Consider the following 26,299-nt stretch of genomic DNA (forward strand, 5'->3'; position numbering starts at 1 on the left):
CTCCAGAATGCATCCGTTCAGGTTTTTTGAACAGGCAAAACTGTAGCAACTGTACCAAACTGTACAAAACCATATTTACAATAGTAAAAAGAAAAGATTTATTTTTTTTTTAGTTTGCCTCCTTGCCATATCAGTTTATGATACCCATCTGCTTCAAGGGTGTAAAGGAGCATAAATTCTAATAGGATTTAGTCTGGTTTGAGATTCTACCTTTTCTATCTCATTATTACTTCATACCTAATCAGGTTTGTTTCCTGTAATCCTTTACAAGGACGTATCCAAGTTGAATTAAGATTAAATTCCAACTAAAAACGCCTTGTCCTTTCACAGCAAGAGACAGTAACTTTGATGGAGAATCTTCTTTTAGGCAATGAAACAGTGATACATCTCTTAATCAAAAAAAAAAAAAAAAGATGAATTAGCGTTTCATGTTTCTTCAGCATAGTAACAGAATAACTGCTGATAACTCTATTCACATTAAAACTGGGTTAGGTACTTATGTCAGCAAAAAAAAAAAAGAGGTAATTTAATTCACACTTGACTGTTTGACCCAACTCAGTGCGCATATACCCATCATAAAAGATATCTGCCATAAAAAGAAAGCTAGTTATCTTAGGAAATCGGGACACTTTCACAGTGCTTCACCAAATAAACTGACAAGTGTATCTACTGTTAACTTCAGTATGAATACAGGGTGGCACAACAAGCAAAGGCCGGGCCAGTTCACAAAGATTTGTATGGCACCAATACCAGGGCATGTCTCATACCGTTTAAAGTTACTGCTTTGTGTGAAGTTATTCATGCTATTTTAAAAGGTGCTGTGGGTTATGGATCAGTCTATGCAAAGACAGAAATTGTCTACTTTGAAAAGAAATGAAGGCTACTGGGCTGCAGCTTAAGTCTGTCACAAGCAGCTGAGCAATTTTATGTTACTTGACCTCACATAATACTTTTTATAGGCAGGAAACAGAACTGGGGCTGACGTGAGCTTCTGTTTTTGCAGACTGCACGAAAATCTGTCTATATTTAACCTGTGTAAATATCCAGCTACCTGTGAGGGCCCAGCACTTATGAAAAGCTATTTATTTAGAGGACAACATGAGCTCTTAAGGAAAAAAAGTCTGTACTCTTTTTTTTTTTTTTTTTCTGCTCAGCGCCTGAGAGAATGCACATACAGCAAATGCCATATGGTTGATATGTCCCCATGTTGTCCACTGATTAGTTTTCATTCACTTCTGAATTTTTGTATGGCAAACTGTCCTTGTCTCAGTTTTACAGATAGATGGAAAAGCTAAGGCACAGAGGCGAGAGGCAAGTGAGATTTCACTTACAGTGACGCCACAAACCTCAAGAAACCTGTTTAAAATCTGACCCTGCATTATGCGCCCTTTCCCCTCTCTGGCAACAAAGGCTGTACTTTAGAGCTTAACTGAAACCTTTTACTGTAGCAGTTAACATTTTAAAAGTCCTGTTTCTTTCTAAGGGTCTAGTAAATTATATGTTAAGAAGTATAATGAAGTATTTAAACAGTTAACAACTGATGAGTGTGACTAGTTTCCATTATATAGATGCATTTTAGGACTTCAATAATTTTAAAAAACCCCAAACACTATGCATTAATCTAGAAGTAGAGAACAGAAAATAGCTGCATATATGTATGCAACATAGATTGAACCAGTTCTTTGGTATTGCCTTAAAGAAATAAAACCTGATAAATAATACTGCAATACCATCCATATTTCCTTATAATTCAATAATAAAATGGATGAAGAAACTAGATTAACTGCAGGAAGGAATTTCAGACATCCATCATCTGCTAAAGATGGGTCAAAATATTACTGTGGGAAACTCTAGCCAAAGCCATTATTCCTGCTCAGGATTTTTATTCTGCTGGACAAATTAATTCATGACAAACTCCAATACTAATGTCAGTGGGAAGCCTGACAAGGCAACAGCGTTGGTGTACTTTCAAACCCTCATGTGAGAAGACGTATGACAGTCATTATAATGTGGCTTGTTGATTTTTTTCCTGTGTCACGTACAATTCAAATAAGGTAAATTGGTTGGATTTTGCTGAGGATGAATGGCCTTTACTTTTGTAAACATTTCAGTGCTGTTTTAGTAATCAGTAGCAGAGGCAATTTATTGTTTTGTATATTGCTTCACTGTTAATGCTATTCTCAAGACAATTTCTCAAGTAATTCTGAATAAGTAAAAGTCGAAATACTTTTTGCTACCATGCCCATAGAATGATACTTGCTGAAGATACAGAGCAAAAATAATGAGAAAAATGGCAAGAGCTAAATTGCCTAAGACAAAAGTCTAAACAGATAGAATTTTTATGTTATCCCTCAACCACGTAAACGGAATTTCTAGTTTATATCTTAAAATGCTTCAAGAGGTGGATATGGGGGCTTTTTTGAGGGGGGTTGTTTTTTTAAGTGCAGAGATGGTGGGTCAGGAAGCTTGTCTTCAGCAACTCCAAGCATTACCTTGACTTTCAGATATTTATTTTGATATGCTGTTAGTCAATACTGCAATCATGACATTTTATGCTGGAAGGTGGCATGTCAATAAGCCCTTTATTCTCTACAGGCAGTGCAGTGGCATTTGCTAACATTTTGTATAAGTTTTTCATTGAGCTGTTGCTGTGTGAATGTCACTAACTGAAGCAAATTGAAAATGAAAAATTAAAATGGAAAAAAAAAAAAAAAGGAAAAAAAAAGAAGAGCAATTTCCCAGTTTTTGCTTCCATAATGTATGGCTTCTGATATCTGATTTCTGTAGAATATTTTCTTGAAGCAGTCTTCTTCTTTAAAATGTGTTCTTAATTAAATGCACACCAAAGGCCATGCACAGGTAAGATTCGCATAGGGCCATATCCTCCTTGTCTTGCAAACCATTTTCTTTTATCTTTGGGACTTGTACTATCTGAAGAATATGGTTTGCTATCTTGAGTTATGTGGTCTTAATCTTTGTTTAATACTTGAAACAAAAGAAATGTTTAAGTCCTTTCTTAATGTGGGCCTTATTCTGAAGTGTTATTAAATAGTGTTTTTTATCATTTTCATCCCGTAGTTTTGAATTCTTAAAAAACTACCATCTTCAGCTGCCTTTGAGCCTCTTTCTTTCAAATCAGCCAGTGTACCTACTCCACATCCTCTCAGCTAGGTCTACTGCTGTGTGCTCTCTCTGCTTGTTGTCTTCTGCTAATTTTGTCTAGAGTTTCTCTCCCTGCTCTTCCTCTTTCATCTCAGCATGCAGTGTGGCAGCATTTCATGCTTTTTAGCCCAAAAGCTCCATTCATTTTGCTACACTTCGTAGCAAAAGCACTGAAGAATATGTGTGTCATGGCTGAATTTCTGTTTGTGTTTCTCTTCTTACGTCTCTGCTTCCTGAATACTGTATGCGCTTCTGTCTTAACAAAGAAAGTGGTTACTAAGGCTTACAAGGCACTACGAGAAAGAAGCATATTCTGTAATTCCCAATATTAGAAGTTCCTAGGTCATTCCACCATTTGATATAAGCATGAATTAAGGCTTTGGTGTTGAACTGGGATTTTCAGAACCTAGGAAGAATGTGTGATATGCACTATTGGTTTAGTTCCCAGCATGCCATAAAGCTCAAGAGTTATGATTTTTTTTTCCTGATATATTATGTAACGGAAACTTACAGCATAGCCTATCCCAATGTAGATTTTGCTATGTCAAAGGCAGTATATACATGTTTCAAGAAACATCAGCTTTAAATCCTTGCCTTATTTTTTTTTCTGTAAAATATAGAAATTAATACCAATTCACCTCACAAAGAGAATTTTGACACTGTGTTTTGGTACTACATTTACAAAACCCTAGAATGGGAACATGGCTTTTTTAGAGCCACAGCAAATATGATCTGGAACCATATTGGCTTAAGATAAGAAATGTTGAATGACTTCCCATTCAGTGAATATGATTCATCCTATTCAGTAAGTGGTGTAATAACGGATTCATGCATGTAATTAAGAATTGTATCGTGGTTTAAATGTGTAGCGTTTAATTTGATTGATGGCCAGCCATAATTCTGAACTCTTCTGAATTTTGAATGTTTTACTCTGCAGTCTTACCTTCTAAACATAATTTAATATGTGGGTACCAAATACAACATTAACAACTTATGCAGTTTTATCATGATTCTTAAAGTAACAGAATCATAGAATAATTTAGGTTGGAAGAGACATCTATGCATCATCTGATCCAAGTCCCAGTCAAAACAGGTCTAATGAGATCAGGTTACTGAGGGCCTTGTCCATTTGAGTTTTGAGTATCTCCAAAGACAAAGATACCACAGTCTTTCTGGTCAACCAATTCCAGTATTTGACCACCCAAATGGTGAAAAAATATTTCTTTATATCTAACCAAAATATAATGTGCTGCAACCATCACTTCTCATCCTTTTACTGTGCACCTCTGTGAAGAGTCCAGCTTCATCTCCTCTAAACCATCCTTTGGTACTTGTAGACAACAATAACATCTCCCCTGAGCCATCCCAGGCTTTAGCTGCCCTTTCCCTCCAGCGTATCAATCACTCCTAGCAGATTTGGCATTGAGCACAGATGTGCTGAGAGTTTATTCCATCCCATTGTCTACATTGTTAATGAAGGCATTAACTGAAATTGGCCCCAGTACAGGGAGCATTTTAGGTGTGTTAGATGCTTTTTCTTTTTCTCCCTAAAGCCTCTAAAACTGGTTTTACCTAGCTCCAAAAATTGCCTTCCATTGAGGATGGTAATTGATGATTGCTGAGTTCCATGTAGCCCTGCGGTTTCTGGTATCATGCTGCAACTATACTTTGAAGGTGTCTGCTATCATCCTGTGCCTGTATTCCTTTATACTACAGTTAATTCAGTCGTTATATATAGTTCATTCAACATACAATAACTCCTTGTCCTTACTGTCTATTAGTAGTAGAGTGTATATATATGACACAATGCACTACACCACATAATTATACAGCGCTAAGCAAAAGCTAAAACAAATTAGATGAGGACCAGTCACCTGGTCCTGAGAGAGTTGCTGTGATTAGCTGCATTAGTTACAGCTAACCATGCTGAAGCAGAGCTTCAGGCAAGCCAAGGTAAGTGCAGAAACCTGTGTTGTTAACTTAACCCAAAGTCTTGCCTGTCACAAGCAATGGCAGCATTGTATTTACTGAACTGTAGGTCTACACACAGTAGTAGACTTGCAAGATATGCTTGAACCTGAATTCAAACACTATATTTATCTTTTCTCCGAAGTATTCCTGATAGGTATTCTAATCAGTAGGGGTTTTTAATCACACCTAGTTAATCAGCCAGAGATCTCCTACCATGTAAGGATGAAATCTTTCTTCTGGGTGACCTGTATCTGGTGCTAAGTGCATTGCATACACCATAGAGAAGAGGTCTGAGGCAACTCTGTGATGTCCAGGATCAGACATAACCAGATACTCAACACACATAACCAGATACTCATGCTCTCCACACTGTGCCTACGTGTCTGTGTTACCTCACTCTCAGATCAAGAAGGCCAATGTTGTTGGCATGAGGAACACTATGCAGAGATGCTAAAATAGCCAGCAGATCTGGAGATGAAAAGGCAGTGCAAAAAACTTACCTTTATCAGTGACCACAGATTTAATCGAATTCTAGCAGTGCTGCCTAAAAGGTTTGGGGTTTTTTTTACAAAACTGCATCATTCTTAGTCAGTCTTTTTTTCCAGAGAGTTGATTTGCGATTTGTTGCACGATAGGTTTAGCAATGCTTAATTCACTTATTCAAATGGGCTGACAAGCACTTGGCAAACTTTAAAACCGAACTAAAAATGGTTGGATGGCAGATCTGAAGAGAAATGGACCTGTAAATCTGTTAATTTTCTTACGGAGTTTAAGATCTCTGATAATCCGAATTGTTTAAATACTTTTCTTTCCACTGAGAAAAAGAATAAAAGAATCATGGGCAGAGAGCCCAGCTCGAGATCATATGGGAGAACTAAACCTCATAGTTTGAACTAAGCTACTTTGAAACTTGGTTTCCCTATATACAGTGATGGAAAACTTAGGTTCATTACATGCATTTTCCAGGTAAAATATGTAGTTTAATGTAATTCATGATCAATTAATCATTTACCTATGGTGTAGATTTTAGAAACTTTTGTCAGTTTTTTGTGACATTTTGTCCTGCAGGCAGAACACCAAGTTCTGAAAGCAGTAGGGCTAGTGACACCTTATGTGCTGTCATTTCAAGTCTCAGGCACTTCCATGGGGATTGTCTGTTGTTTCCTAAGGGTTGAGAGCAGCCTTTTATTCAGTGAAGGATGTCAGTAAAAGCTTTCTACTCTACTGAACTACTTTGTACTTGTGGAAACTTGCTACCTGCAAGACTTCTACCCTATCTTTGTAAATATTCAAAACTTGACTGGACAAAACCCTGAAAACCTGATCTAATCGGGCCCTGTTTTGAGCAAAGGGTGAGACAAGGTGCCCTCTGAAGTCCCCTCCATTCCAAATTATTCCCTGTTTCCATGTCCAGCTTGACTGGGATTGACCAGCAGCTCAGAAGCCTCTGAGGAGATGCTGACAAGCATATGGCAGGACATGGTGGTCTTTTTTTTTCTACAATCCTAAGCTAACAATAAACATGGTTATACAAGTACTCTAAATTTAGGTAGAAGTATCAAGACTCTGCAAGATACATTTTTATAATAAAACAAACAACAAACAAAAAAGTCGTATGAGCTTTTTTGCTTCATTTGAGTTTTGGCTCATGTAATTATCATTTGCAATTTGATTTTACAGAACACTGATGAAATGCAAAAATATGCAATAAAATGTATTGGTTTAATTAGACTGATTAACAGGATTTTTTTTCACAAACATCTGGTACATGCTTATACTACAGGAATAGGAGGATCCCAAAAGATACTGGTCTATAAGCAAAAAAGGAATGAATAGTCCTCTGCAACAGAAATTCTAAATTGTTTTTACTTTCAGACTTTTACGTGAATGAGTTTAAATGGGGAAGTTAAGATTTCTCAATAGGTCAAAAGTAAACCTAAGACCAATCTTATAAGTTACAGTGAGCTCCGTACTTGAAAAATGCTCACTCCAGTAATTACTTCTATATGTTTCTGTGTTTTTTTATGTAGAAACGAAGAGACAGTACAGGAGAGTAATTTATACCTGAGGTTGTTGAAAACATCACTTCTCTAGCATTGCTTGTGAGTTTACCCATAGGACCATGCAGTTGTTTTCATATTTTGATTTTTCACACATGTGTCTCTCATGGTTTGTCCCCAGGTATAATTAACTAACTAGTTCTTACTTGGTAAAAAAATAAATAGTTACTACCCGCAGGATGCTGCTGTGCAATACATGGGTTATTTTTTCAGAGGGAACTCTGTTACATGGACCAGGAATATGATGGACAATGCTGAGACCCCTTTCCTTGATTTCCTTTAACACTAACTTGGAGAACATATCCTGTGTTCTCCGTAACATTCTTGCCAGAATTGGTTAGATGAAGAGGATTTCTTGTCTTTGAGAAAAAAAAATAAATCATTGAAGCATAAAATAATTTTTAAGGGATTTCTCTGACCTCTCAGAAAGCAACATTCCCTCTCCTGGGTCACTTTGTGATTTCTAAGCATCAATGTTTGTGTGAGTGCAGAGCTAAATTACATATTTTTGTCTGCATGGCAATGTCTTCATGGATTTTTATCATATGGATGTCATACATCACAGTCACATTCCTAAATTTAAGCTGTTTTGAGTAAAGCAGTTCATATTTGCTTTTCTGTATATTTACTAATGACAGAGAAACTAGGGCTTTTTTCCCCTCTTCTTCAAAGGCTTGTTTCTGAATGTATTGCCTTGGCAAAAGCTGAGATGTTTGAAGAAGCTATTTAACCATCAGCTCATCAAAGACAATAAATATTATCCTATTTTACCTTTATTGACCACATTCTATTGAATAAGATTCCTACCAGACTTGGGGAAACAACCAGCCATCAGTCATGCTCTGAAATGCCCTTGTCTGCTCAGTAATTACAAAGAGAACTGGCACAGGCTGGTGTGGTTCGACACCACAATTATGTTAGCTCTACAGTGGGTGGTTGAGTGAAAAATCTCATTTCAAAAGCTGATTTTTTTTTCCTAGCTGTAAAAAAAGTCTTAAAATGAAAAACCATTTTTGATATAATGTACTCATATCCTTCGGAGTGAGGCTTTCCCCCACTTTCTCTTTAAACAGCAATAGAAGATATCGATAATAACTATCGTAGGAAAACTTAAAAGAAAAGCTTCACAGACACCTTTCTTTTACTGGCACTAACTGTATTTTACAACATGTTTTTGTCTCCATTTTTATCTCCATCTTAAAGTTGTAAAGCAGCTCAGGCTGTAAAAATATACCATTTTACACAGTCCTAGAAGGACTAGAGAGGTTTAGGGATGGTATTGTGAATTAATGCCATTTATCTTTAGAGTGAGAAGTTAGCTTTAGGAGTTTATATGTAGTTTACAACATTGTAAGTCTTGTCTCTAATACCAGTTAAAACATCCTCTTTGCTCCAAAATGTCTTTTTTTTTTTTTCTTTTCAAGTAAACATTTTGTCCCACTGATCAGATAAAAAAGGAAAGGAAAATTCATGTAATGTGAAATGCCGAGGACAATGTTGGTGAACTAATCTCAAAGATGCAGTAAAAACTTTTTTGGAAATTTGCCATTTCATTATGCCTCTGCTCCAGTCTCTAAAAACAAAATGTTTAATAATTTTACAGTTAAGAGGGGGTTCAGTTTTGAAAATTAGTCTCTAGTATCTTTCAGGTATTGTACACTTTAAGAATACTGCTATTAAAAAGATATGGGTGGCCTGGCACTGACAGTACAGTACAATTGACCTCACATTGCTTCATCTGCACAGCTATTGATTTTTCTTTTTCTCTTCATTTTGACATTTCACATGATTTAATCCAAGATTCATCATTTTGGAAATGTCAAGTTTAAGGTAGTTTTTTTATTGTTTGGGGAGAGTAATCTTTGAAATGGTTTGCTACTTATCTTTTTTCAGACAGTCGGCTAAACACATCGGTACTGAATCAACTCGGAATTGACTGAGTGTATTTTTTATTTCTTTCATAGTGTATTCCAATGTGCCTTTTTACCGAGTAGCTAATTGTATCAAAGTCAAAGATAGCAGCAGTGTTTTGGATATATTTCTAGCATCTCAGCACATTTCATGGAAAAAAAGCTCTCTGGGGATAAAAGTCTTTATGCAACATCACACTATGTGATGGGAAAGCAATAGAAACCAAGCCTGGAACATACTAATGCAGCATATATTACAGAAATAACAGATAGTGTTTCTTGACATTTATTCGGCATCTAATAATTAGAACTACGGTGAACAGATGCATGGGGCAAAGAGTAGGAAGCCGAAAGGAAACTGGCCATCTGAGCTCAATAGCAAAATATAAGCAGCACTGTAAACTTGAACTTGATGATACGGAGCTGGTGCAACTGCCGGGTTCAACTTTATTCCTGTTTGCTCTCCAGATATAACATCCGTCTGAAAGACTAAGAGTTTCCAAAACACAGTGCAGCCTTGAATGTCCTTCTAATGGGTGTTCCAACACACATTTAAAGTGCTGAATGGCTGCTGAAAGTAAAACCTCTGATATCTGTTCACTGCATCGGTGTCCCACCAAACCCTCAGAGCCACATAACAAATTGTGTGACCTATCAAGAGCTGTAAGGTGTGTGCCACAGCTCAGAAAGCAGAGAGGAGCTGGCCACCAGGAAATTACAGAGGCTCTCTCCATGTTTAGGATTTCATGAATCAGAAGATATCTGGCTCCCAGGACAACCCAGGGAGATTGCCTGTTACTGCCTCGCTTTCTCCTATTACTCTGGATCTGTGGCAGCCCTTCTCCACTGCCAGGCAGGAGATGTGGCTACCCTTGAACCATGTGGGAGCTGCTTACTTGGTTCCTGAAGAAGCCTTAAGGGCCCAGGGTTGGTCACTTGTGCATCAAGGTTTTGCTGCTCCCATTGCAGCAGGCTGTGGTTGGTCTCTAGCCCATGGAAGCTTTTTCTCTGTACGGATCTGATCTGAAAAGTGCTTTTCATTCCCAGACCATACCACTCACTTTCTCATCTCTTATTACTGACTTTTCTGTATCTGACAGAATTCGTCCTGTCTGCTCTCTCAGTACCCTGGAGTATGCACCTTGTCTTTGTCCTACCCCACAGCACGGCATCTTGCCTCAAGTTTAGGCTAGCTACTGCTGGTTACCTCCAGCATTTCCTGAAACGCTCGTCTCTCAGTTTCCTTCCCAGTGTGTTACTCCCTAATGGGCAACGTTATCGTCACATTACTTTGAAATTTTCCCTTCAGGGTTAGTGAGGGAGGAGGGATATGTCTCATGCAGAGTAAACCTGTGTTTTAAATGTCTTGGTGGAAGGTATATAGGTAATATGATAAACAGGCTATGGGAAATGTCTTTTGAAACAGTGAAGTGCGTATGGTTTACTTATGCTGTGGGGGAGCTGAAATGAAGGTGGTGAGTCATGCAATCAGAAACCGTCAAAAGAACCATGATAAAACATTTCAAAGAGGGTATTATCTCGATGGGATGAAGGTTGATTAATTAATTTTTGAAAGACTTCTCTGTTCTTTGTCTATTATGTATCTAGCATTACCTGGGCATGGCAGTAGCTGCATAAAGCTTTGTCCAGTTCCTATGTCCTCATCATCTTATTCGATACACTTGCTAGGATCCAATTTTCTTCAGTGTTGGTGATTCAAAATTTCTTCTATTAACTCCTACTAACATTCTCATGACATTAAAGAGATGCCCCTAAGGAAATAAGAATTTAATATTCTGTAAAAGAAGTTAATCTAAATTTGAAATACAAGAGTTTATGAACTGCTGGCTCCAGTACACCTAACATTTAGCCCTTTGATGAGATTATTCAGTTTCTTACCTTGAGGTTTCATAGGTGTAGAGAGCAATGTGGTTTTCTACTCTTTGTAAAAAAAACCCCTTTCGTTGTACTCAGTGTTGCATCAGTTTTTGTCAAGCCATATAGATGTTTATTTAATAATTATCCGTATACAATTTGAGCTACCTTGCTGTTTCTGGCACTGTTCCATTAATATTGGCAGTATCCTCATTTCTAAGTACTTTGTGGGTTAATGTGGAAACAAAGTTATACCTAGCGGAATAACTTGCCTACTCTTTCAAACCCAAAAATATATTTCTTAAAGAACAATTTAATAGTAGTAGTAACATCGCAGTAGTAAAGGTTTCTTTGTAAAAACCCAGAAAAACCTTCCCCACTCCTGTATACTTTATGGGAGGCTAGATAGTAGGTCCATTCAAAATGAGACTTTGAACATGATTTATTTTTTCATAAACTATTAATGTCTTCATGAGTTGGAATTGGCAAAGCAAAGTGGAAATTCAAGAACATTATGAAAGCTAATCAATAACGAGTAGAAATAGTATCTCATTTACTCGCTTGCTAATGCAGGAAAGTTTTCCCTTTGTAAAAATTGTTTTAGCAACTGTAGTGCTTTTATAAGATTAGAGGTATCAGAACTTGAGGCTGAGCTCATATTAATGGGGAAAACAAGGCCAGTGCAATGGCCAGTACTTTGGGTTCTGACTGTGACCAGTCAGCACAGTTTGATTCCAATGCAGGTGGACCATTTCAGAAAGTGTTTTATCTTCATCCATAGCATTCCGCCTAATCTAGTGGAAGATGTCCCAGCTCATGGCAGTGGGTTTGGAACTAGATGATCTTTAAAGGTCCCTTCCAACCCAAACTGTTCTGTGGTTCTCTGATTTATGTCAGAACTGCTACCTTACTGGTAGCACCTACTCAGGGTATGTATTTATCAGGAAAGTAAACAACATTACCAATCTCTATCATTTTTATTGTTGGTTTTATATTATCATTTATATACTGAAACTATTTCATTACTTTCTTTTAATCTGCGAAACGTTTAATGCCTTTTTGTGAAGTGCATGGGGAGCATCCTCTGAAAAACAAAGCAGAAGTTTTTGTGTTATTTAGTGATTTTAAAGCTTCCTTTTAAAGGAACCTTATCAATGCTGATAGATTCAAAATATTTCTCATTCAAATGGTTTCTTCTTGCAGTATTTTATCACCAGCACTACTGTTTCTAGCCATTTCTCAAGCAGAGTGCATCTTACCAACCAAAAGACATAGTACTGCCGTGAGATACACAGGGATGGATGCCTTTGGAAAGGTATGTGAGTTGGATGTACAAGGTAAAAAAAAAAAAAAAAAAAAAAGAAATACTTGGGCACTCCGAAATTAACATTTTGCAGAAAAACATATTAATATTAGAAACTGTATTTGTCCACTACAAAAACTAACTGTTGCAAGACAGAGATAAACAATGACAGAGAATGAGGGAAGAAAAACAAAATAAGGCTGGATATGTCCAGCAATGACTCGAGCTCTTATCAGTTGTGACAGCCATGCAGTCCATGCATTGTGCCATTTTAAAAAACAATAAAGCCTCCAGTGAATGTATCGGCTGACTGATTGATACTCCTGAAGGCCCCATAGTACTTGAATCTAGTAAAAGTGGGTCAACGCAGTGATGTACACAGCACACCAATAAAAATAGTTTGTTAAATGAAAATGTTATCTCAGCACTTTAGGTTGTAAGAAACAGTTCTTATCATGAGATTTATAGGTGACCACTCATAAATAAATATATTTGATGCCAGATCGTGAAGAAACATAAGCACAAGAAACTGGGCAAGAAAAATTTATTCTGTTCTTCATAATTGCTGGGTGTTCTGCAGCCATGCAGGATAAGTGTTACCAGTTACATTATTAAATGTACCCAGTAAATAATTTTCTTACACTTTCTCTTTTACATTTTGAAGACAAAAATCTGTATTTTTTTTTTATATTTTTCAGGACAATTAATGAGCATGTTTTGGAAGCTATTAGACACTATTTCAAAGTAGAGCTACCTGAATCAGTTATCTTGAATTATTCCTGACAAAAAGGTTGACATTTTTCTGCAGATAAAGTGTTCGCAAATAACAACATTGCTACTGATCTCCAGTTCATCTTTATCTTTTTCATTCCATGGCATTTATTAGATTAGCAGTTTTGAGACTGTAGATTGAAGGTGATACGAACAGGAGCCATCTTTTTCCTATATGTAAATATGGTATTTATTCTATTCCTTTATCAACAACTCTACACCAAATTCCAGCACAAAAAAGACAAGGTGAAGAGCCCTAACTTACCTACTTTCTGAGATTTTTCTTGACCAATACAGGTAGTTAAATATAAATCTTATCTTAAGTCCTGGGCTTTTACTTTTTTTTTTTCCTTTCACATTTGCTCTTCAACGTGATGTTCATTCTTCTTCAGAGAAAGGTGAAAGACCTTTTTACGTTCTTGATTGAAGACATCTCTGCTGTGGCTTCAAAAATGAGCAGCAAAAGGTTTCTTGATGTCGTGACGTATGCCATTGCAGCATACATTTGTTAAATGAACAGTCTTGCTGTGCAGAAAAGAATTGTCTGAAATGCTACCAAAAGCAGGTTGAATAGGGACTTTTCTTTAAAATTCCTCCCCAGAAAGAGGCCTGGGATTTCGAAGCGGGGCATGAGGGGATCAGAAAAGCGTCCTCTGAAGGAACGGACAGGACATGTAACCCCTTCCTCCCTGTAAGAAGTCAGTGAGGCAGTGTGCCATGGGTGCAAGGCAACACTGCAGAGGGCTGAGCTAATTGCTGGCACTTTCTTCTGCTTAGGGCAGATATTCCTTTGATAAGAAGTCTGACTTTCTGCTGAATGAAATTGGAAGAAGTCTTGGAATGAGCATTCCTTAATGAATGCCTTGTTGACTCCATCTCACCTAAACATACATCTTGCCTATATGGGGAGGGCAATGCTTCCCTTCTAGTTCGCTGGGAAATCACTTGAAAAGTATGGAGGCTGTGATGGTGGCTCCTTGGGAGGCAGCAGTTGGTTAAAAAAGGTCATTAACTGTCTTGAATAAAATATTGCTGATTCCCAGAAGAATTAACAAACTTATGGTCTAGTTAACTGTGTCCATCTAATACTTGTCTTTGTTCATGAATGCCAGGACAGCCAAATAAGAAAAAGGAAACATTCTAATGCTGACAAACCCTATAAACCGGTGAGCAAGTTATGCTCTTTTTTGACAAATTTTGTCAGATTGTAATTCAGTGAGGAGTTATGAAAGTAAAAGATAAATGGAAATAGAACACTAATGTGATTTAAAATGAAAAAAGGCATCTGTCTTTCATCACACTGTCAAATGGGGCAGAAACACAAGTCTGTGAGCATACAAACACATTGTATGCAATTTCTGGCAATCACCTTTCTTAAAATGAATGGAAGCAGCAGTAGCATACTTCACATACGTGAATTACATTAGACATGGCAATCAAGTCATTGTAACTTAGGATAGCAGGTTCTAATTGGGCAATGTTATCTGTAAGAAAACAAAGATGGCCTTTGGGATGAAACTGAAAGATGAGGTGTCAGAGAAAGAGCTCCATCCTGGCATATACTCTAGTTTCTCCTCAAGGGTGGTAATTTGAAGTAATGAGCAGTCCTTGTTGAATGACCTTGTACATCTGCTGCACTGCCTATTCAATCTGTAACTCACTTTCCATCAATTGCACTTTTAGTACAATTAAATGTGCCATCATAAAGCCCTAAAAATGAACAACACAATCTCTGCATATGTTCATAGCTATTTAGCCTGGGACTGGGAGGGTGGCAGAAGTCCATCTTAAACCTTCTGTTCATGCCAAAGTGCAATTCGTTGATTGAAAGATGCTAGCTGATAGAGCTGGAAGAGGATGGCAGGATTTGCTTAGCATGCACAGAAGCACACACAAAACAATTTGAGATTGGAATGCGTGCTTGAGCCAACTTGCTGCTAAGAGGCCACCTGGATGGTGGCATGAAGAACAAACTGCCCTTTCCCTCCCCACCCCCACTGCCCCATCCTAGGCAATTTAAAATCTTTTACAGCATAAGATGAATAAAAATATGCCACCATGTTGACAACAAATAGACATGTCTGTAGATATCAAAGTAAAAATATTTTGGGCAGTTTTTGTTTTCACATGGGTTCTGGTAGTGCCAGAGTCTTTTTTTTTTAATACATATTTATGATTTGGTTCATATTATAAAGAACTTAAATCCTTTCTAAGGAAAAGTGAACAACACCATCCTGCAAGAGGATCTATGAGGATGGAAGGTCATGCAGCACAACTGTTTGGAGGGATTTCCCTGGGGCTGCTGGGCAGAAATGCAGAGAGACACTTTGCTGGCTGAGGTGCTGTTCCTCCTGGAGGCACTTCCCAGCTGGCTGTCACCTGTCACCACCTTACCACCAGTGGTTTGCTCACAGCAGAGGAGCAAGTACCCATCTCCTCCTGGTCCCGTCTCACGCTCCCTGTGCTTGCTACAGCCGTGCCTTGGAAACAGGAAGATTCACCTACCTGGAGTCTTGCAAGACCCAGGGAAGAAGTTGTGACAGCAATGTAGAGTAAGTAATATATCTGAACAATAAATCAGTGATCAGTATTTGGAAAGCTGTATTGCTATTCAAAAATGGGGAAAAAAAATAAGGAGGAAAATAGATCAACGTTGGTGCCGATCCAGCAATTACTACGAGATTTAGGAGTTTGAAACCTTTAGCTGTAGGGGAGAAAAACTCATGCCAATTTCGCACACAGGCCTACAGTATTTAGACAATAGACTGCCTTTTTTTTTTTTTGGAACTACCACTAAACAGAGATGAAGCATCGATGTTGGCGATTCCCAAGTCATTCTTAATATTTTTCAAGTATTAAATTTAGGAATAGTTTCAACATTTTGTGAAGACAAATAAAGGAGCAGTGGGAATTTTCTCCACTGAAGTCTATATCAAAATTCCTTTATGTCCCTGCATTTGGCTGCAGTTCATTGCTCAGAATCTGTTTTCAAAATTATTTAAATGTGAAGTAGCTGATTGTGGTTGCATTGAGGCCAAATTCTGCTGTGTAACAATGGAGTCGCTTTATTTCATTTGCCTTTACACATTGGGACAACCTATTGTGGACCAGTGGGTATAAAAATGTAACTGAGTAAAATATTTCTGCTGATTGCAATGTACAGTGAAGAACTGTATTAAAATTTCCTTTAAATTATCTTGCCTTTTGCTGTGTTTTAATTGAGTTTGATATTCTTGAACATGTTAAATTACAGAATGTATTTTTTGTTGGTATTTGGTCAAAGCATGAAACCAAAATTTTTGTATCTATATCATTGTCTTCATTATGGTAGGAGAACATGAAGATTTCATGTACTGAAGAAGAATTTCAGACCATCTTTTGGAAGAATGGCGGTTAGGATAAATTACCCACTTATGTAACAAAAGTCTAAGAATCTCAGTATAATTGGGTGAACTGCTATGGAAAGATTAATTTAAAGGTCATATGCATTTCTTTCTATAGGTAGCTTTAAGGAAAGCTGACTCTTTGTAGTCACTCTTAACATGCAGCATCTGCTATAGTAGTTCCAAATTCTAATTAGTTGGCTGTGACCAGATCTGCAAAGAAGCTGTGCAGCTGTATCTCCATCTGGATGCTGTGAGAGCATAGTACATTTGGAAATCCAGGATATATTACCAAATACATATATTTCAAAATTGGTGGTAATTGACATTTAATCTTCAATTGTAACAGGTTATACCTTTGTTTGTAAGGCTCTACAACTGCTACATAAACAGCTTTGGCCGTAATGAAGGGGTCCTGGACCCAAGCCATTCTATTGGAAAGGCAGTTTCACCGTAATGTGCAGAGAGGCCAATATCCAGCTGACTCTGGTTAGAACAATGTTTCTGACACTGAGTTAGTCCAAAATAATCCCAACAGTAACCAGCACTGCTTATACATTATTTAGTATACAAATGGTCTGAGATCATTTCAGGTAATTTTATTAATGTTGTTACATATTCCAAACGTTGGGATAGCCTGCTAGGAGTGAGAGGAAAACACAGTTTATGTCCTCACTCCGGAAATAATCTATTCCTTTCCCTTCTGTTCTTTCATTCTTTGTCCCTTTGATTCAAGCCTTTGAGAAAGGGACCTTTTCCGCCTACCTACATTTTTCTCGCTCGATCACAAATAATGGATCATAATTGAGCACTTTGAAGTACTTTTATTGGCTGCCAGTGTCATCCCCAGTATTTATCTTGTCTACACTTTACTTTAGTGTTTCCAACTGTGGTAAATCTGAGACTCAGGCCTGGTAACAGTCTAGTCTTTATGGTCTTGTTGACTAAGAATGCAGATGTATAATCCCAGTTTTTCCTTCTATCATATCTTAAAAGCTTTCTTTTACCATGTTGTAAATTGTGCAAGGTAGATTTGTTTTGTCTCAGGAATAAGATTCTTAGTTTAGTCTGATTTTGAAAATTCCCCTCACTCATCAAATGTCTCATTTGCAATGCTCTTGGCGAAGCCAACATGTGGAGTTCTGGGATTAATTTGAATTCAGTAGGCTAGCTGTAATCAGCCATCCCTGATCATTGTGGTGTATAAATTCTGTAGGATTTTAGTACATCATTTTGATCAGAGGGTTTTTTAATTCTTCAGAAAATATACTCTCCCTGTGTCTCAGATGTGTATTCCAAAAAAAGCCTGTGTGCTCCAGGATGAACCTATGTGTTCACTAGCATCCAAATCTTTTGTCGTTGTGACATTTAAATATGTAGGTATATCACCCAGGGAGAAAGGAGAAAACTTATAGATGTAAACATAGCCAGGCTGGTTAAAGGTTTTCCATTAAAATTATCATTACTGTTCATTTTTATCTGTACAAAGTCGGGTTTTATTGGAAAGCTTTTGCATTCCATTTAAGAAACAAAAGTTTGAACACTGAAGTTCAGCTGTCATCAGAGTTGTAATTTTCTCAGGTTGCCCTCTTCTACTGTCTCCATTAGACAGTGTTTCTCATCAATCACAATTGCTTAATGTCCCAAGGATTAGTTACTTCTTTTAGAACTAGAGGAGGAAACTATGGTGTGTGTAGGAAATCTCATAAAGGAACAAAGTCATGACATGATGCACCTGAGCAGCAACTTTTACAAAACACTATAGGCATTCCTAAATTAGAACATTTAGGATTATGGACTGAGTTGTATGACCGTATTGTTCTTTTTACCCAAAGACTTAAATGGATAATTACAATAAAAAAAACAAACTTTACTTTTTGCTGACATTTTCTCTGGGTGGGGAAACACCGTTGTCTTCAGGGATGTTATGAGATAGAAAAGGATTAGGATGACTTCTAGGTAGGAAACCTAAGGACAGAAGTATTTTTTGTGCAGTATTACTGGCCACTTTGACAACATGCCATCTTCACACAGAGTACCCTTAGAAGGGTCCAAATAAGCCACATGGAATGAAAAATAACTAGAGTTTTGTGGCTTAGTTATGTTTCCTTTGGTTGCTTACCTGGCTGATCCTACCAGTAGCAGATATTTGTTCACGAGGTTAAGTCATGCAGTTTTGTATTGTAGATGGACATGATGAGATAAATAAGCACTGATTCTTACATGTACTTGTTTTTTTAAGTAAGCAATGTCTAGTACAGTTTTCAGATATCACTAATAGACTCTGATATAGACCCATTTTTAAAAAATTAAAAAAAAAAAAAACGCTTTCTCTAAAAACCTGTAGAGTTTTAATATTTTTTCTCAGAAGTCTGTTTTTCATTTTGTGTTTTTTTCTTACATCACCATGGTTGCTTCACACCTCTGAAGTAATGCATACAGACTTTCACAAGTATGCAGTGGACTTCCAAGTTCAGACCTTACATTGTCTAACAACTTTTCAGAAAATTGATAAAACTTGACTGAAGCCATCTGGCATATCTCTGTATTCATGCTGTTGTTTCATACCACTGGATAAGAAAACTCAGTTTAAACTTCCAAAGAAGTTTTATGTCTTTCTTCATTTTCCATTGCATGATAGTAGCGTAATCATGAACAAAAATGTGGTGGCAAGAGGGTTGTTGTGGTTTGTTTTTATTACATGCTGACTCATCTGCCCGTTCTAAAACCGGTTTGCAATAAATGCACATGTTGACATGACAACAAAAAAATGTAATGCGTCGTAAAGCCACCCAGGAGCTGCCTATTTTTATGCATTTTTAAGTTCACATGCCAGGCAGACTTAAAAATAATCCCTGTAGAGCCTTGCTTTCTGGACAGTTTAGACAAAAAGTCAGTTTCTACATAGGTGATCTGTTGGACTAGTGTGGGTACAGCATATAAATGGCTGTAGGCAATGACACATGAGTCAGTCATGCTGCTGACAGCCTGACGTGCCACCCTTGTCTCTCAGCCTGCAGATGCTTACCCACCTGCAGCTAAAGTGATTCTAGGTGGCTTTCAGTGCACAGGCAGGGCAGGACTCAAGCTCATGACTCTGATTCAGTTGCAACATGCCTCAGCTGCCTTGCCTTCAATGACTACATATTTTCAGTTTGATCAGTAGCCAAAATGTGCTTATTATTTTTTGACCTGTGGAAGGGGACTAGTTATTCCTTATTTTATGTACTGCAGGATATAGACAGTGAACATTCAAGGTTTTGTGGTTTACATCCAGACTAAATGTGTGTTACGGTTTGAGAAACCCACAATTTATTGTCGTTTAGGCAATTATTCTATCAGCTGATGACCTCTCCCCACCAGGGAAGGGGAATCAGGAAAAAAAAAGGAAACCCAAGGGTTGAAATATAAACAGATTTAATAGAATAAGACTAAATAATTAACATTAATAATACTAAAGAACCAAGATTGATCCCAATACCAGTATAAAATATACAAGGATTACACTCAGACAATTCTATCAGCAGGAAGCTGTGCACTCCCAGCAGTGGACAGCAATTGTTGGACACTGTGAGCGCTGCAGCTTCAGGAGGAAGGGAAGGGCTCAGTGGTCCACCACTGGAGCAAGAAGTTCTCAGGATCACAGCCATCAAGGAAGACTAAAAAAACTCCTCAGCAAACTTTCTAATTTATATTGAATGTGATGTTCGTGGTATGAAATAATCCTGTTGGCCAGCTTGGGTCAAGTGCCCGGGTCTCACTCCTCCGCATCCCCGCACCTGGCATGGCTTGAAAACACAGAGACCTTGAAACCCACATACCATAGCTGGTTATAAAATAAATATTTTCACAAATTCAGACACTGGAGTCTTCTAAAAGTGCAGTTTTCCCAGGCATTAGAAGAGAAAATAGTCCTGTCTCGCTCAAACCAGGACAATGTACTATGCAAACTTTATTAAGTAATAAATCTTTTCATGTTAGTTTTTCAACGTATTCCCATCTTTGTTGAAGTAAATGGTTGCTGTTTTGGTGGTGATGATACTTAAGACAGTGCTGAGTTCTTTAACCAAGAGAGACATGTTAAGGAGTATAGTTCATACTTTAAAGAAAGTAATATCTCAGCCACTCTGAAACTTATGAAAAAACATCAATCCTGCAGTGTATTAATTTCAGCACCTACTTTGTGTGATTATAAAAATCCGCAGGCAATGCAGATGTCTCTCGGGTAACCCACTCACACAGGTGGGCTAATATTTAAGCTTACCCCTTTTTTGGTACAACTAAGTCCCTGCAGACATTCCGTAAGTTTCATTGCAGTGGTTCCCTCCGTAGGATCTTTTCCATCTTTGCTACTACAATAGTGCTGATGTCTTGAAGTTTCTTCATTCCTGTATTTGCCCTCAATGCATACCCTGCAGCCTTCACTCATCCTCTGTCGCAGAACATGGATAGCAAATGGTGCAGAGAGGACTCCCTCTGTTTCTGACCATCCCAGAGCAGTTTGTCCACCAATGAGTCTGCCCCAGGCCAGAGAAGCAAACCAAATGTGTACCCGTTATTTGGCTGGCCTGTCTGCCAAGCAGATTACCTTCTGGTCGACTACCTGGCTGTCCAAAGAGCGCATGTGCAGTAGTTTGCTAACTGCCTGGCTATGGGGGGAGCATACACTGCGTCGGCCTCCATTTTAGCTGAAAAATTACTTTCTGTATTGTACATAGAATCAAGTGAAAGTGTGCTGTATTTTAGGTTTACTTGTACATGTGGCTCCCGTGACTTCATGTGTGGTCAGCACTTTGACAATTTATGATAAACTGGTTCCCTCCTTACAAAACAGTTGCTGAATACGTGCAGATGGACTCCATGCTGAATGAATCTAGTGCATCTGAGATATACAAGTGGTGCCACAGATTGTGCAGATCCACTACAATGTGCAAGACGCAAGCAGTTTCTCCGTGCACATGCAGTAGAGTCAGTGAGAAGACACCAGACTTATTACCACTGCACAAGCACACAGAAAGATCAAATCCCTCAAAAAACAGAATAAGAACGCTTCATCAAGCTACTAAGCACAAAAACAAGCTAGGCACCAGGCAGCAACCCTGCTCTCCTCATGCATTCATCTCCTATTTCTGTTGATTATACAGAAGAACAGCTGTATTACATCACACCATTGGTCCATCTGGCCTCATGTCCTCTCTCTGGCAGTAGCCAAAATCTGAAGATTAGAGTGAGTAAGAGAACAGAAAAAGTTTACAAGATCCATTCCTTGAGTGCTCATCTAGTTTCTGCCAAGTTGTACTTTGGAGACTTCCTTGCCCAGTAGTAGTTTAATAATTTATTATTAAACTTAGGTTAAAAAAGAATCTATAACATCCCTTGGCAAGGAATTCTGCAGCTTAATTTCACATTTTGTTAAGAATCACTTCCTTTCAACTTCATTTGATGCTGTCTAGTTTTTGTGCTGCAAGAAGCAATGATCACTCCTTGTGTTTTCCATATCATTCATGATTTAACCTTCCATTGCATCCTCCTTTTCAGACTGGGAAGCCCAAATCTTTTCTGGAGTCACTTATGTGCAAGTCATTCCACAACTTCAATGTACTAACTGTTGTAGCTATTTTCTGAATCCTGACATGTTCTAATACATAATTTTTGAGATGAGGGGACCAAAATTACCCATGATATTCAAAATGTGTTTGAAATGTGGACCTGTGCTGTGTTTTCCTTTCTTTGTAATCCCTAACATTTCATTTAATCTTTTTATTACAGTTAAGCACAGACCTGGCATTTTCATAGATCTATTTATTACAATTCCAAGATCTTTTTCCTGGGTGGGAATGGTCAGCTCAGAGCTCATTTTACTTATGAAATTTGATGTTCTTTTCCTTAGTGCATCACTTTCTTCTGAATTTCATCTGCCATTTTATTATCCAGTCAGTCCTTCCATAGTTCTTCACAGTTAGTCCTCCTTTTGTACTACCCTGATAAGTTTAGCAAACTTTCTCATCTCACCAGATCATTCATGAGCATCTTAAACAGCACAGGATAAGCGAAATGTACAGCAGGAGTTTCCTGGTGATGTTGTTCCACTGTAAACATAAAGACCATTTATTCCTGCCTGCTGTTTTCTAGCTTTATCCATTTATATATCCATGTAAAGACCTTCCTTCTTTTAAGAGACTTTGGTGAGGGACTTTGTCAAAGGCCTTTAAGAAATCCACATAGTCTATATTAAACGCACCCCCTTAACCATATGTTTGTTGATGCCTTCAAAGAACTCAATAGGTCATGAAGCATGCCTTCCCCTTAAAAAATCAAATATTTAATCACCCCTGGTCAATCCCATGTACCTGGAAAGCCAGTAACCTGAACACCAAGCAGCTCCCTGCTAGGGCTGACACAACTGCGAGGAGCAAAGATTAGAGCCTTAGAGACAAGGTGGTGAGCGAGAGTTAGAGTTGAGGCCAAGGCACGCTCCACTTGACCCAACCTCGGGCCTCTCCCAGGGACCGGAGATTGTAGCATCAGTGAGGGTTAACTGTGGCTAAAGCCCTACAAGCTTGCCAGGTTGCCCATCCGGCAGAGGTGGGGGCACAGGAGGCTGCAGGACTCTTGCCTCTAGAACTGCACCCCACTCTCCATCAGGGCTGGAAGTCAGTCAGGGAACTGGGGAGCTGGGGGCAGCCCCACTGTGCTCAGCTTGGGGCATCCCGCTCACGCAAGTGGTGCTGCTTCTCTTAGCAACCTGCAGTGCTCTTCTCAGAAGGGCTGTCCAATTTACCACACTGCCATGTGCATGCACAAGCAGTGCATTTGAGATCATGGCTCCAAAGATTTTTGGATTTCTGTCAGCTTCTTACATTGAAGTACATCTGTCTTCAAACTCGAGGAATGACTTTCACTTTTATCATCTCGCGTAAATAAAAAATTCAAGTATGCTTCCTCTGAGATTTTTTTCTCTTACTTTATGAAACAAGTTCTCCATAAAGCAAATTCCAAACAAGAGCTATGTTTATGTAGGGTTATGTTTTTGGAGTTCAGTAATAAAAAATAATACGAAAAATACAGGAAAACCTAATTTAATTTCTTATTCTAAGAATAGCTCAGATTTCATGTTCTCATATTCTGAAATTAGAAAGGTACATTTACTTGGCTTTTTTTTAAAGCAGAAAATGGAAAACATAGCAATCTGGCTTCTATTGAGATTTTTTTTTCCATAATACTGCTTTATATGTAAATATGTATTATACGTAGAGAAAAAACACTGCATTCACTTATTACCTTAATGAGAGGAGTTTAGATGGCTTGGTAACAACGTACATATGAGAAGTCTTATGAACTGATTACGTAGAATATGGAATGTTTCAGACTCTGAGAAAAGTGTATACATAACACCTGAAATAGAATTATGATAACTGAATATTTCAATTATGTATTTATCATAACAATAATTGTATTTACAAATGATTATTCTGAACCCTAAACTGTCCACAAATAATTCTTAAACATATAAAATTTTCTTAATTATTTTATCAAGCTGTTTAAACATTGAAATGTATCAACTATTTTCTTCCTTGCTAGTTCCGATTACTTGAGAATGCTAAGAAATATCTCCTATCAGCTATTTTGTATTACTTTTGTATTCAGGATTGTGTGCTTACAAAACCATCATGTAATAGTGATTATTGTTATCTTGGAATCTGCAACACCATTCTTGTGTTTCTACCTATTTTAAAAGGAAGCAAGCAATGTCTTTGAAATTGGTATATAGATGTTATAACAGGATTATACCTGAATACCTGCTGGGAGGTTCTGATGCAAAAGATTGCATTCTGAAATGTTTAATACATTGTGTTAGAGATATTACATAACGATGTCAAAGTTTATAGAATACAGTAGGAGTAGTGTGATTACGATCTTAAAAAAAAAAAAAGCAGTAAGGTTTTTTTGTGAATGTGGATTAAAGGTGAGAAGTTTCTACCGGTTGAGGAAAGAGAACTCAGTGTTTTATAGGCTTTTCCGTACTTGTATATATTTATGAGCAAAATTCATTAGCTTTTATGTCAGTGCAGTTACTGGTGTGTAGATATGCTTGTGTGGAAGACATAGCTTAAAGATAAAATTAATGCATGAATATAGAGATAGACAGTATGTTTTAAATATGCAATTGCACACATCATAGCTATATATTCCTTCCACTATTCTGTTGTGCAGCTCCACTGACCTTAGTGCTTGAGGGACAAATTAGGACCGTACAGTAGATGCTTCCAGCTGAAGAGGTGCATTAGCAGAGAGGCACGGTATGTTTGAGAAAGCGCTCAACAATTAGCAGGTCCTTGGTGGGGGAAGAGTAACATTTGTCTTACAGAACCGGGAGGCACCTTGCGACCCAGCTCTGTCTTTACAGTCTAGCCACTGAGAAGAGATGCAGAACATGGACCAGACAGGCTGAGGTCATAACACTTTTAAGATGCACCATTTTATAATTTTCAGAAGAAATTTAATTGTTAAATTTCTCCTGTTAATTGTTAAATTTCTCCTGTAGAATTTTTTTATGTTCTCTAAAGTCTTGTTTCACTGTTTGAGAAGTTAGTGGTGCAGAATTTTTTTTGGAGGAAGGAAAAGTCATCTGTCTCTGGGCAAGCAGCACTAAAAAACAAAATCCCATACAGCCCCTGAGGGTATGTTTCTGAGCCTGAGTTACTCAGTGGAGCACCAAAGAAGGTGTGGGGTGTTCAGTAACTTTAGATATCTAAGCAGGGTGCTCTGCCTCTCCATCTGGAGGCACTATGTGTCTGCACTGTTTATACAGGGTCCTGATGCTCCTAACTTCATAGAATCATAGAATCATAGTGTTGGAAGGGACCTCTGGAGATCATCTAGTCCAACCCCCCTGCCAGAGCAGGGTCATCTTAGAGCAGGTTGCACAGGAACGCATCCAGGCGGGTTTGGAATGTCTCCAGAGACAGAGACTCCACCACCTCTCTGGGCAGCCTGTGCCAGTGCTCTGCCACCCTCAACGTAAAGAAGTTCCTCCTCATGTTTAGGTGGAACTTCCTACGCTCAAGTTTGTGCCCATTACCTCTTGTCCTGTTGCTGGGCACCACTGAAAAGATCCTGTCCCCATCCTCCTGACACCCACCCTTTAAGTATTTATAAGCGTTGATAAGGTCCCCCCCAGCCATCTTTTTTCCAGACTGAAGAGACCCAAATCCCTCAGCCTTTCTTCATAAGAGAGGTGTTCCAGTCCCCTAATCATCTTGGTAGCCCTTCACTGCACCATCTCCAGCAGTTCCCTGTCCTTCTTCAACCGGGGAGCCCAGAACTGGACACAGTACTCCAGGTGTGGCCTCGCCAAGGCAGAGTAGAGGGGGAGGATGACCTCCCTCGACCTGCTGGCCACACTCTTCTTGAAGCACCCCAGGATGCCTTTGGCCTTCTTGGCCACGAGGGCACATTGCTGGCTCATGGTCATCCTGTTGTCCACCAGGACTCCCAGGTCTCTTTCCACTGAGCTGCTCTCCAGCAGGTCAGCCCCCAACCTGTGCTGGTGCATGGGGTTATTCCTCCCCAGGTGCAGCACCCTACACTTGCCCTTGCTGAATTTCATGAGGTTCCTCTGTGCCCAAATCTCCAATCTGTCTAGGTCAAACTTCAGTTATTCCCGTTGAATTAGATGCCTAAAGTAACTGAGAGTAGATGATCTGAATACCCTGCCGTAAATATAATGGGAACTGACCAGCAAGTGAGGATGATAGTAAACGCAAAGCTGTTACAGTTAGAGGAGTTCCTTCTCAGATCAGCTGAATCCTCTTTGTCAGGTTCTCTTGGTCAAAACAGCCTTTCTTCCTCAAGATTTTTTGC

General features: G+C 38.4%; 1 protein-coding gene across 6 annotated transcripts in view; it reads left to right on the top strand.

The window, feature by feature from the left end:
- EPHA6 (EPH receptor A6) overlaps positions 1-26,299 on the top strand; it is a 512,920-nt gene that overhangs the window by 314,126 nt on the left and 172,495 nt on the right. The gene's annotated exons all lie outside the window — the stretch shown is intronic.

This window comes from Larus michahellis, chromosome 1 (assembly GCF_964199755.1).
Source record: "Larus michahellis chromosome 1, bLarMic1.1, whole genome shotgun sequence".
In the NCBI taxonomy this organism is placed as follows: Eukaryota; Metazoa; Chordata; class Aves; order Charadriiformes; family Laridae; genus Larus; species Larus michahellis.